General features: G+C 46.8%; 1 long non-coding RNA gene across 1 annotated transcript; it reads left to right on the top strand.

Annotated features, from left to right (window-relative positions):
• The first annotated feature begins 156 nt into the window (after positions 1-156).
• Positions 157-6,417, top strand: LOC118538863 (uncharacterized). The gene is made up of 3 exons (XR_013440956.1): positions 157-220; positions 628-765; positions 4,292-6,417. It is a non-coding gene; the product is annotated as an uncharacterized LOC118538863 (long non-coding RNA).
• Positions 6,418-10,853: the final 4,436 nt, after the last annotated feature.

Below are 10,853 nucleotides of genomic sequence, written 5' to 3'. Positions count from 1 at the left end.
TGAAAAAAACCTTATTAAGTTATATTGTTTCCTCCGGGAAGTGTTCATTATTCTCAAGAGAATATGTGGAAGCTCTTACTTCCTGTAATGCACAGGAGTTTCGCACTTCCTGTAGAAAAAGTGGATTTCATTTCAGCAGCGGCCAAACTCAGAGCACTTGAAGTCAGATGCAAGGACTCATCGCAGGAAACTGCTTCTCCTGGTTTCAAGGGTTTCAGAGGTAAATGTATAGACTCCACACACAGGAAAAAGTCATTTCACACTGCAAAGATAAATTTTACACAGCCAGAGAGAGACAGAGAGAGAAGGGGGGTGGGTATCATCAGTTGTTTAACTCAGTTAAGTTTCGAGCCAAAAGAAATGTCAAAATCTTGATATACGGAGGCTGGTCTGGATGGATTGACCCCATTCATGTCCATCCCAGCCTCCTGCCAGAGTCCCGTCCTTTACCTCACAGGCTAAAAAACTGAAAAGTACACTTCTCACCCTCCTTTGCCCCTAGATTTTTGGACGTGAATGAGGATCTGACCATTAGAGGCTGGGGCCCAAGATTTGGGAGGAGCAGGTGAGATGGGGTGTCTTCCTATGGGGACAAGCAAGGTCAAGAGAAACTGTATTTTTCAACAGCCTTCCAGCATTGCGGACACCCCTTCATAGAACAAGGATGGCCCTTGATGTCTGGATCATAGGTCTCATGGCGGTGTTCCAGATCATTCCTGGGGGCCACAACTCAGAACCCACTCCTCCAACCCTTCCACCAACTTGGTAAGCCCCTGATTCGGTTCCTGCTACAATCAGCTGGTGTAGTTTCTCCTTCCCCCAGCTGAACCCTGACTGATACAGCTCACAAATACTAATCTTGATGGAGCCAGGCAAGATCCAAGAAGGAAAAGCATGGACCAAAGGAAATGCTGTCGGAAGTCATGCTTATTATGAATTTCCTAATAGCATTTTAGTAAAACAAAAACAAAAACAAAACAACAACAACAAAACCTTTATCCCTGTAGAAAATTTGAAAAGTACAAAAAAGGCCAAAGAACAAAATAAAAATCATCTGTTATTGCACAAGAATCAAATATTGATGAGAAGAAAACATTCAGCCCCACTAAAGATGTAGTCCTAACGGGCCAGCTATTGCTGTTCATTGTTTGCAGAATCAAGGGAACCTGGGCTGATTTTGATGTTCATGCCTAGGATCTATAGTGAGACTGTATTGAGACAATTGGGTATCCACAAGCAACTCCTTGCCCCTTCCCAAGAGTAAAGGTTTGGAAAGTTGCAGCACTAGAATGTGACAAAACACCAGATCGGCCTCCTAGCATTAACCTACTTGGCGATAGTACTGGGAGGCTGAGTATCTGTACTCTTTCCCTCTCCAATCACCGTCCTGCCCCCCGTTCCTGGAGAGGGTCCTCCGTGTCCCTCTAGTCCTAGCTACAACCTAAAATCTGTTTGTCTACTTCTTTCAGCCGGGCCTCTTCTTTCCACCTTTCATCCAAGGCCAAAGTTTCCTTCCAGGGATCTCTTCCCCCTCTGTCCAAGAGAAAATAATAATAATAATAATAATAATAGCTATCATTTATTGAACACTCTAAGCTACCAAGCAGATAATCCTCCTAAGAAGCCTAGAAAGTAAGAATTATTCTCACGTTACAGATGAGAGGCTCAGAGAAACCATTTCCCAACACTCTACAACTCATGAGGTGGAAGGAGTGTTTAAGCCCACAACCATGGGGATTCAAAGCCTGGGTTTTAATCCTTATGCTGTGTCCCACTCTTAGGGACCTAGGAAAGTACTTCTGACCTGCTGTTGTCTTTGGGGAAGCTGCCACTCCACACAGAGGTCTATTTGCTCATAAGCACTTTTTTCTTTAATCACACCTTTATTAAGATCTAATTCACATGCCATAGTTTGTAGTATATCCAGAGTTGTGCATCAGTTACCACTACCGGATTCCAGAACATTTTCAACACTGAAAAGAAATCCCATTCCCATTAGCAGTCATTCCCACTTCCTCATCCCTCTAGGCCCTGGAAACCACTCATCTACTGTTTGTCTCTATTGATTTGCCTTGCCAGGCATTGCAGGTAAGTGGGATGATATAATCCGAACTTTATTACTTCTTATGGCCAAATAATATTCCATTGTATAGATATACCACATATTGTTTATCCGTTCATCAGTTGATGGACACTTGGGTTGGTTTTACTTTCTGGCTATTATGAATCATGCTACAATGAACATTTGTGTATGGATTTTTATGTGGACCTATATTTTCAATTCTCTTGGGTATGTACTTAGGAATGGAATTGCTGGATCATATAGTAAATCTATTTTATCTTTTTGAGAAATGGTGAAACTGGTCTCCATCGCAGCCTCGCCATTTCACATTCCCACCAGCAATGTATGAGGGTTCCAGTTTCTCCACACGCTTGTTACCGTCCATCTTGTCTATTATGACCATCCTAGTAGGCGTGAGATAGTACCTCATTGTGGTTTGGTCTGTGTTTCCCTAATGATGGATGATGTTGAACATCTTCTCATGTGCTTATTGGCCATTCATACATCTTTTTTGGTGATTGTTCATTGTCTCTTCAAGTCTTTTTGCCATTTTTGGTTGGGTTATTTGTCTTTTTATTATTGGTTTGTAGAGTTCTTCATATTTCCTGGGTATAAATCCCTTGTCAGATATATAATTTGGAAATATTTTCTCCCATTTTCTGTGCTGTAGTCTTATTTTGATAAAGTCCATTTTATCTATTTCTTTTTCTTTTCTTGCTGTACTTTTGGGGTCTCATTTAAGAAACTGTTACCTAGGGATGCCTGGGTGGCTCAGTCGGTTAAGCATCTGTCTTCTGCTCAGGTCATGATCCCCAAGGTCCTGGGATCAAATCCCACATCGGGCTCCTTGCTCAGCAGGGAGCCTGCTTCTCCCTCTGCCTGCAGCTCCCTCTGCTTGTGCGCTCTCTCTCTCTCTCTGACAATAGATAAATAAAACCTTAAAACAAAAAAAGAAACTGTTACCTAATCCAAGTCATGAAGATTTACTCCTATGTTTTCTTCCAAAGGTTTTATAGTTTTAGCTCTTATATGTATGTCTTTGATTCATTTTGAGTTAATTTTTGTATTGAGTTGAATTTGGTGTTAAATTTTGTACATTGGTGTGAGATAAGGTTACAGCCTCATTTTTTTGCATGTGGATACCCAGTTGTCTCAATGCCATTTGTTGAGGAACCTATTCTTTCCCCACTAAATAGTCTTGGCACCCTTATCAACAATCAATTGTCATTGATGTGTGGATTTATTTCAGGATTCTCAATCTTATTTCACTGATCTACATGTCTATCTTATGCCAGTACACACTGTTCTGGTTACTGTAGCTTTGTAGTAAGTTTTAAATTGGGAAACATGGGTCCCTCAACTTTGTTTTTCTTTTCAAGATTACTTTGGCTATCGTTTTGGCTATTCAGGGTCTCTTGCAGTTCCATATAAATATTACTATCAGCTTATCCGTTTCTGTAAAAAAAAAAAAAGTTGGAATTTTCAGAGGGATTGCACTGGATCGGTAGGTCAATTAGAGGAGTACTGCCATCTTAACATAGTAAGTCTTCCGATCCAGGAACATGGAATGTCTGCCCAGGTATTTAGAGCCTCTTTAATTTCTTTCAGCAATGATTTGTAGTTTTGTGAATATAATCCTAAGTATTTTATTCTTTCTGATGCTACTGTAAATAGGATTGTTTTCAAATTTCATTTTCAGACTGTTCATTGTTAGTGTATAGAAATACAGCTGACTTTTATGGATTGGTCTCGTATCCTACAACCTTGTTCAACTCACTTATTCATTCTAATCGATTTTTTTCCTTGGGCCTTTTCAGTATACAATACCATATCATCTATGAACAGACATAGTTTTACTTCTCCCTTTCCAATGTGAATGTCTTTTATTTCTTTTTCTTGACTAATTTCCCTGGCTAGAATCTCCTGACATTAGGCGGAAAGCATCTAATCTTTTACCATTAAGTGTGATATAGCAGCAAGGTTTTCATAAATGACCTTTATCAGGTTGGAGAGGTTCAATTCTATTCCAAGATATGAGTATGTTTATCATGAAAGAGTGTTCGATTTTGCCAAATGATTCTTCTGTGTCTGTTGAGATGATGATATGGGCTTTTTCTTCCATTTTTATTAATAGAGTATATTACACCGATGCTCATAAACTCTCAATGTATGAGTTTGAGAGAAAAGTAGAGCTGTGTTCAAACAGTGGGCCTCTCTAATCCCTGGCAGGAGGAGACTGTACACAATGGAATCAGTGACTTTTACTGAGAATATTTGATGCCACCCAGTTAAACCTCCTGAGCTCCAAAGCAGCAATTCCCTCTGATTCAACCCAGACAAAGGACACCCCCTCTCTGCCCGAAAACCTCTGGTGATAGGGAACTACCTTCTAGGAGAGGGAGCAGTGGCAGGCCTGGGAGCAAACTTGAAGAATGCCAAACATTTTTTGGGAAGGACTGTACCTCCTCAAAATAGAGTCAGAGCGTTCTTAATTGTATAAGACAGAAACCCCAACTCAAACCAACTTAAGTGAAAGGAGATTTGTTAGGAAGCTATCGGGGTTGTCAAAGAATTGAAGGAAGATCTTCAGGGATCAGGACAGCTCAGAACTCCCACGGATTGGAAATGGACAGCAGGCCCAGTCAGGACTTCCCCTCACCTTCCTGCTTCTCTGTCATATCATCATGGTGGAGGGCGTGATCACCAACAGCTTGGGGGTAACCTCCCTGCCAGCTCCAGTCAGAAAAATGCCAGGGAAGGACTCTGATTGGCCTGTCCTGGGTCACATGCCTTCTCTGGAACAATCACTGTGGTCAGGGGAATGAGCTTCTCTCAATGGCCCCACTTGGGTTGCAGGCCTTTCCCCATTGTCAGGGGCAGGAGACTGTGATGGAGCAGGAGAGAAGCTGTTCCCAGAAGCAAAACCAGTTATTACCAGGAGGATGACAAGAGAGGTGCTCGGCTAACCTGCATTATCTCATTGCCAATCTCTTTGGGGCGTTGTCTTATGAAGAGTCATGCTTCAAGTAGAGATGTGTTATTGAGGGAAATTTGAGGGACTGTCTGACCTCCACTGAATCATCATCGCAGGTTAAGTTATCAAAGTATTGAGCCATAACACAGAGAAGCCTTCAAGGGCTAGAAGCCAAGGTAGGACATGTATTCGTTTTCTAAGATCTGCCATCACCAAGTACCACAGACTTACAGACGGCTGCCTTCTCGCTGTGTCCTCACAGGATCTCTGCCCTGTGTGCACACATTCCTGGTGTCTCTCTGTGTGTCCTAATCTCCTCTTCTTGGAAAGACACCAGTCAGATTGGATTAGGGCCCACCTTAATAGCCTCATTTTACTTTAATTGCCTCTTTAAAGGCTCTATCTCCAAATATAGTCACATTCCGAGGTACTGGGGCTTAGGGCTTCAAGAGGTGAATTTGACGGGGCTTGGGGAAAGGCACAATTGAATCTACAAGAGGAAGTTAGGAGAAGATATGTGGCAGGTGGTACATTATGAGATTACTTTTATTTTGGAGCCCGAAGGAGAAACCTGCATTTGAGTTCATAGGCAAGGAGCCAAGTAGCTCGGGACAGCAAAGATGCCATTTGCAGCTGGAGGGGCTACCAAATGTCAGTTGAATAGATTTCCTGCTCAGCCCACTCATTTTACAGATGAGGAAGCTGGGGTGCAGGAAAGAGGCATTAGCCCTTGATAGCCCATGCAGAAAAGCCAAGAAGCATAGAGGTCAGAGTGGATGGGGCAGAGACAACTGTCCACCAAAGAGTTCCTTCCACCTGCACTGGACAATTGTGGAAGGTTAAATAACGAGACCATTTACAAGGATGCACACAAGGTGTAGGGAAAACAGCAAATGTTGGTGCGGTTTCCTGGGGCTGCCAATGGGCAGTGGTTACCATCCCTCAGTCTAAAAGGACAAGTGGAAGGAACAGGAACAAAACTTGAAGGGAGTGACCGTATGGAGAGGGCAGTGACAGAAACGTGGCCTTTAGTAGAAAAACATAGCCAACCTATGGACCTGCTTGGGACTGGGGGAAAGTCCCCAGTCAAGGAGGGATCGGGAGAAACACAGACCTAGACCACATTCTCCAGTTTTCCTTCCAGTGGCTTCCTTGACCCAACCCAACTACAAGCAGAGGACAAAGGAGCCATTGGTGCCATCCATACGGGTCAGCCTCCTGGCCACGGAGCAGGATAAGGAAGGCTGGAGAATGGAATGAATAAGGGTGGAAAGGCATTCAGAAGGAGCTAAGGAACACATCTATATGCCGCCTGCCTGAGTTCTGGCAATGGAATGTGGGCAGAAATGATGGATGTCTCCTCCCCTGCCCCATCTAACCTATGAACTGGATTTTGATCTGGGCATGTCCAGTGCACTACAAAGTCAAATGAATGACCTTGCATTATCAGAAAGGCACTTCATCTGGCTGAAAGTAAAGATGAGGTTGAGCCGCCAAGCTTTCGTTTCTGCTATTTCTTTGGGGACCTTCTGCTGCTGGCTCTAGTTCAGATCTTCTGCTTTGTCTAAGGTCCTTTTCTCTTTTTGTGGCTGATCGAGAGCCGGTTTGGTGAATTACTGACACTTCAGCCAGGAAAACATAACTTCATTGCAAATCACTTTAGAGTTTGTGTGAGGCTGGAGTTGGGATGGTCTGTTCCAAAGCTTGGAAAGGGCCCTGAATGAAAGCCAGGTTCCCAGACCCTCGGGCTCCCCTTGATATCTCTGATCTGAAGTTGTCCCGTCCCGAAAACAGAGTCCGATCGTGATCCTCATAAGGGATGGTTGGGAGAAAGGTGCTTTGTCAGCTGCTTCAGAATCTCTCTGGAGATTTACTCACCAGGTGCAGCCACCCCCAGACATCTGCTCCCTGATAATCTGACAGGCAGATTCATCCCAGATCACAGGTTGGGAACCTGAGCATGTCACTAGCCGGAGTCTGTGACTGAAGGGAAATCTCCTGATAAGAATTGCTGGGATTTCAAGAGCCACATTTAGAACTCTGGGGCTTTCCAGCCAGAGAACTTTCAACAACACACAGTGCTTTCTTGAGTTGAGATGTGTAGATGGGCCTGACCTGGTGAGTTGAAGCCTGTTCAGGAGAATTTATGATCTCATCGGCCTTAGTTTGTGGTTCCCCCATGGGGAAAAGAGGGGACTAGAGAGGAGTAGCTCTGGGTCAGTTTGGTCTTCTCCTCCCAGCCTTTCCGCCTGCATCTTTCATATCTACTAGGATTGCGTCTGATTGCACGTAACAGAAACTAACAACTGTCTATCTCAATACTCAGAAACGGTGTCTGTCTCACTTTCACGGTGGGAACTACAGGCCAAAGAGAAGGGAGACAGACAGACTACAGGGGGAAATGGCTGTCAGTGAAGATGACTCGCTCCTGCTTTCACATGCTTATCACATCTCTGACAGCTCAATTTAGAATCTCCCCCTCCCCCCAGCCATGTCACTTGACTCCATTGTATCTTCCTTCAAGGCACTTACCACACCACCTGACATCAGATGCACTATTTCTTGTTTACTTAAATCTTCCCTAGTTTCCAGAACAGTGCCTACCTTATAGTAGGTGCTCAATAAATATCTGTTAAATAAACAAATGCATCATTTCATCAGCAATTTCTCAACAACTTAATGTGGCAAGCAGGGTAAAGGATGCTGCTAGTCACTTTACAGATGTGGAAACTGAGGCCCAGAAGGCTGACTTCACTAAAGCCACGAGGGAACTCAGGTAGTCTCTCTTCGGATTCCTAATCCAGGTCTGGGGATGGGGGTGGGGTGCAGGGAGAGAGGCTTTTGACATGCCCCTGGCCTGTGTCCCAGACTGTGAAAGATCTTGTCTGAGCCGCTGTTCAGAAACTTGATAAACCACTCAGGGATAAGGTGATAAGAGATGGAGATAATAAATTATTCGTAACAAAGAGCCAGCGGCCTGAGGGTTGGGAAAGGAAGGGTGACATTATCACTGAACAGGTGGCTTTTTTGGTGCCCTCAATTTCACCCCTCCCCCCCACCCCCATCCGGCTACTTACCCTGCCCCCAGAGGTGGTGAGCTCCCCGTCCCCGGATGTGTTTAAGCAGGGGCTGGATGTCTACTTACCGGGTATGCCTGGGTTGGAGATTTGTATTCACATCCTAGTAAGAGAAGGCCGACTCGCCCCCACACAGAACAGACACTGTCCGCAGACAGTGGGCTCCAACAGCCGCACGAAAAGGAGGCTTTGCGCCACCTGGTGGACATATCTTTAAACTGCAGGCCTTTCAAGGGGAGAAGCCCACAGCCCGAGTGTCCCCAGAATCCTGGGCAGTGAAGACAGAATAGATGCCCTAACAGTTTCACAAGGACCTGCATTAGTTTGTGAGAGCTTGGCGCGGCCTCTGCGCCCGGCCAGGCACCAGCAGGCTCCAGAGAGGCCACTGTTAAAGGGAGGATTTATTAACGGGACTCAGGGCTTGCTAAGGCCTGTCCCTGGGATTGGAGGGGATGCAGCCCTCCTAAACTTCATTCCAGATTCCTGGGACGACAAACTGAGAAGCCACCTGGCAGGAGGAGCCTCATTTCTTCATTCTGCTTGTCTTTGCATTTGGGAGTGACCTTGAATTGTCTTTGCCCGGAAGTAAAAAAAAAAAAAAACAACTGAACTTCCCAGTTCAGTTCCGCATGAGCCTCCCTGAAACAGCCCTACACAAAAGCAACAACAATAAAAAAAAAAAAAAACTCTCTCCAAGTGTTTTGCGCCGTGGACATCATATCCTAAAAGAGTCTGTGTACCAAAGTGCATGTTTTCATTATGTTTATTACCCAATCGCATCGTTTATTATCATCAAAGGCCTTTACAACTGCCCGGAGAAGGCGTCGCCCGTCAGCAGGGCCACACGGCGTTCATGCAACTGAGCAAAAGCGGAGACGTTTGGGAGCTCAGTGGGCCAGTGCAGCCCCGCCTGAGCTAAGTGCTGGATTACGCTCAGCCCCCTAAAGCACTGAAATGGGCTCCGGCTCCCAGCCCAGCCTTCCTTCTGTTGTGGGTGGTGAAGCCCCGGGGCTCAGTTGCCCCCTCAGTTGCCCCCTCAGTTGCCCCCGACGGAAATGTGCCCCCTGCCCCGCCGAGCCCTGGCCCAGGCCAGGTGTTCCTTTCACCACTCCTCCTTTCGGTTTCACTTCAGTTCCAAGAAAAGGGCACGGTTTTTGTTTGGTTTTTTTTTTAAGATTTTATTTATTTATTTGACAGAGAGAGACACAGCGAGAGAGGGAACACAAGCAGGGGGAGTGGGAAAGGGAGAAGCAGGCTTCCCGCGGAGCAGGGAGCCCGATGCGGGGCTCGATCCCAGGACCCTGGGGCCATGACCTGAGCCGAAGGCAGTCGCTTAACGACTGAGCCACCCAGGCGCCCCGGAAAGGGCACGGTTTTAATGAACAGTTTATCCCAGGCCTAGTCCTGGGCGTTAGCGGCCAGCCAGGCCCCTGGGAAGTGGAGCAGGAAACCCCGGCAGGGGGCGCGGTGTGGTTGTGTGCTGAGTGAACCCTTGAGGGCTCCCTGTGGACTGGCTCTAAATAATGTTTCCCTCCCAGCTTCAGCTGCCCCATGAAGTGGGGTGTGTGCGGTTGGTGCTGTTGGGAGTTTCCTCCCGTAGGTCATCATGGGTCGGACACAGGACGGCCCCTCCCTGTTCCCAAAAGCTCTCTCCTCACCCTCACGAGGGTGTCAGCCCCAGTCCTGCTCTATTTTCCCGCCTTGGGAGCAAGGCTGACCCAAGCACGTAACTCAGGGACCCCTTCGCCCTCCCCCAGGGACGGGCCTCTGCAGTCAGCCCGCGACCTACCCTCAACTCACCGTGAGCCGGAAGCCCACAGCCCCGCCACCCCTCCAGGCCCCCCAAAAAAAGGGGAAAACAGAGCAGAAGCCTCTATGATCCTTCCTAGGGACACTCTCTCTGGAACCTCCCAAGCAGAATTCCCCAGCGCCACCCTGTCCCCCACGGTCTCCAGTGGGCATGCCTCTCATCGCACCCCTCCCTGAGGACTGCCCAAAGGCAGGGCCGCACCCTCCTTCGGATGCCACCCCCACCCCTCCCCACATCAGCAATTCACTTACAAGGATTTGGGAATTTTTCAAAAAGCAAGTTCATGATTAAAATCTTTTTTACATAGGCACATTCTGATTTCAGAACCACATCCTTTAAACTCCTCACCCACATCTTAGAGCCGGACCTGGTGGCAGCTTAGTTCAGAAGTCCCACCGAGTGGCCAAGCCAGCGGAGGAGGGACGGGCCGTTCCCCAGACTCCTTCTGCGCCAGGAACGCCTTTGCATGTACCGCCTGATGCTGGGTAGTCTGGACGTATCAAGCCCTTGCTCTGGAACTGTATGTGCTTTCTGTGCATCTCTATAAAACTTCGGAGCAAACGCTTGAGTAGAAAATGCGGATTGACATCATGGGGAGGGACCAGAGGAAGAAGCCAAGAACGGTGGTCACCACTAGGCTCCTCCACGAGAGAGACAATAGGTCACCAGCATCAGCCCAGGCTTCCCGTAAGAGCCCGAGAAGTGGCAGGGCCACCAGAATTAAAGGAAGTGTTAGATGTTGTCACCTCAGAGTTACACGGTGTTGTATGTCAGTCACATCGCGGTAAAGCCAGGGAGAAGTGGAACTTTCCTGCAAGGGAAAAAGACTGTTGGCAAGAATCCACAACCCCGGCAGGGACAGAGAATCATGGAGCCCGTGCTCCCGGGTGAATGCTGTAAGTGGCTCGACTGGATGGAGATCATGACTTG

This window comes from Halichoerus grypus, chromosome 9 (assembly GCF_964656455.1).
Source record: "Halichoerus grypus chromosome 9, mHalGry1.hap1.1, whole genome shotgun sequence".
NCBI lineage: Eukaryota > Metazoa > Chordata > Mammalia > Carnivora > Phocidae > Halichoerus > Halichoerus grypus.
Note: the sequence above shows the minus strand (reverse complement) of the source record. Positions and strands in the feature narration are given on the sequence as shown.